A 2,616-nucleotide genomic window follows, 5' to 3' on the forward strand; every position below is an offset into this window, starting at 1 on the left:
TCAACACTTGGGAGGCCCTGAACATCCTTCAGACCCTTCCCTAAAATACAAAAAACAAAAATAAAATTTTAAAAATGAATTAGATTTTCGATTAAAAATACAGTATAACAAACATTTATACAACACATCTTATTAGGCATAGTAAGTAACCTAGGGCTTGTCTAAGTAATACAAGATGATGAACAAAAGCTATATGCGAAGCCACTCAGTTTTAGAGAAGAGCCTTGACCCATGCAGGGTCCAGGATCCTGACCTCCTTGAATATCAGAGATGTCCCTGCAGCCTTTCTTTTTGGTTTATTGCTGGGGATTGGATCTAGTGCTTTCTCACTGAGCTACATCCTCAACTGTTGGTTTGCTTCTGTGTTTGTTTTAAAGACAGGATCTCGCTTAGTTGTTCAGGCTGGGTTCCGACTTGGAATTCTCCTGCCTCAGCCTCCCAGGGTGCCACAGAATTTCACCTTGACAGCCAAGATAGTTACGTTGGAGGGAAACTCAACAAGGTGGCAGCGATGTCTTTATCCATTTGCAGCTGCTGTTGTTTCTCAGAGTACCAGGATAGAATGCACATGGGACTTCTGCCAACCAGTGCGGCCTAGCAAAAAAGCTCTCCCTCTGCTTTCATCCAGTGTCAGAGAGCACTCACAATCAGGCCAAGAACAGGGTACGAGGGCCTGCACTGTTTAATCACTGCTTCAAAGGCAAGGCCCTTACTGAGCTCCCCCTGGTCGTCCACTGTCTCACTGTCCCCTGTCTGCCATGGACCTGCTGACCTGGCCAAAGGTCACCACTCTCTTCCAGGACTGAAGTCCTCCCCTCTCTTCTCTTGCTGGGTGAGTGCTCTGTCTCACTACACTCACGGAAGTTGAAGACATCACAGGCCGCGACCAAGAGGGTGGAAGTGTGGGGGCTCCAACCCTGGGGGCGGCGCAGGGATGCTATTTGGCATTCTCCATGCAGTGGGGATCCTCCTTGTGACTAGTAATTAATGCACCACGAACCCCCACAGACACAGCACGCCCCTTGGCCGTGAAGGAGGCCACGAGCTCAGAGTCACTTTCTAAGCTGCTGGTGGTCCCTTCTGGACTCTGCACCTCGGGAGCAGATGGATTCTTCCGTCTTGCCACTGCTCCATTCAAATTCACAGAGCTTGCGTCCACCCCATGCAGAGAGTTGCAACATAGAGCCAGACACTAGGTCAGGCAGCACAGAGCGAACACATAGCAGGATTCGGACAGTCACTTCTGAACCACTGAAGTGACCTGGACAACGTGCCACGGAGGTGCTTGTGCGAAGCCTGTCACAAGTTTTCAGCCAGATTCCCAGTCACTAAGACAGAATCAAAGGTAACCAGGAGCTGCCTATAACTCATCTTTGGCCGGGTCTCATATCCAGTTTGGGCGCTATCCCCTGAGATACCTGTGATTGACCAGAGGTTCTGTACCTTCCCTCCCCACCCCCACAGAGCCTGATGAGCTCCTCAATCTCCTCTGATAATACTTTGCATTTTATCCAGTTCCCTGTTGTAGTTGCTCTTCTAACTACCCCCAGCCCTGTGATGGAAAGTTACACCGCACAGGAAAAGACCCTGTGAGCATCTGGACCCCCCTGCTGCATCACCACAAGGGCTGGCTGAGGTTCTTTTTAATTTTTTAATCATTTATTTATTTACTTACTTACTTGTTACAGGGTCTTGCTATGCCGTTCAGACCCATAGTGATCCTCCTGTCTCAGCCTCCCCAGTGCTGGAATTATAGGTATGTGACACCATGCCCAGTTTTGGTGGCCAACACAGCACACTTGGGGTTCCAGGTCTGGCATTGGATGTGGTACCCTGGTCCTTACGCTTGCCAGGCAGCTGCTTAGACCGCCAAGCTACCCCCCAGCCCCAATTCATGCCATTTCGAGGGTATCTCATAATTTCTGCAACTTCCTTGGCCATGCCCTTGTGGGCTTGGACCCTGTTTGCACTTGGCTGATGTTGTTGGGGATCTGGGTGCTGCTTCCAGTGGTGATGCCCTTCTGTAAACACATCGGCTCCCGCAGGAACAGCCCGAGCGAGCCACACAGCTGGTGGAAGTGTCTGCATGTGCATCTTTATTTAGTATATTGTCAAAATCCTTTGCCTCAATCTCACTGTTCTACTATATTAATTTCTTACATTCTATTTCAAACTTTCATACAGTATTTTTATTTGCATGATACACTGAACCAAATGGCATGCTAATTTTGTCAAGACTTAAGGCAACTACCAAGAAATTGTCACTGAAGTTTTGAGTAAGTTTTGATGAAGCTGTACCACATCCTGTGATCCCCCACATGGCTTCAGGGGTGGCAACAGCGCTAAGGATTTCCAGGCTTGAAATTTCACTTTTCGTAAGACAGGAGAACCCGTGATTCCACTGTATCTGGAAAGAGCTTCACAGCCAGAGGCTTGGCCTTCTCCTGCTCGTGGCTTGAGTGCTGAGGCACCCTCTAGACACTTAATATTTGTTAAATGTTGAATCAAATAACTTTCAGTGAAAAATTAATTTCATGCTCCAGTGTGTTCTTTTTTTTTATTTTTATTTATTTGAGAGAGAGAGAGAGAGAGAGAGAGAGAGAGAGAGAGAGAGAG

Source organism: Octodon degus, unplaced genomic scaffold (assembly GCF_000260255.1).
Source record: "Octodon degus isolate 3935 unplaced genomic scaffold, OctDeg1.0 scaffold00035, whole genome shotgun sequence".
Lineage (NCBI taxonomy): Eukaryota > Metazoa > Chordata > Mammalia > Rodentia > Octodontidae > Octodon > Octodon degus.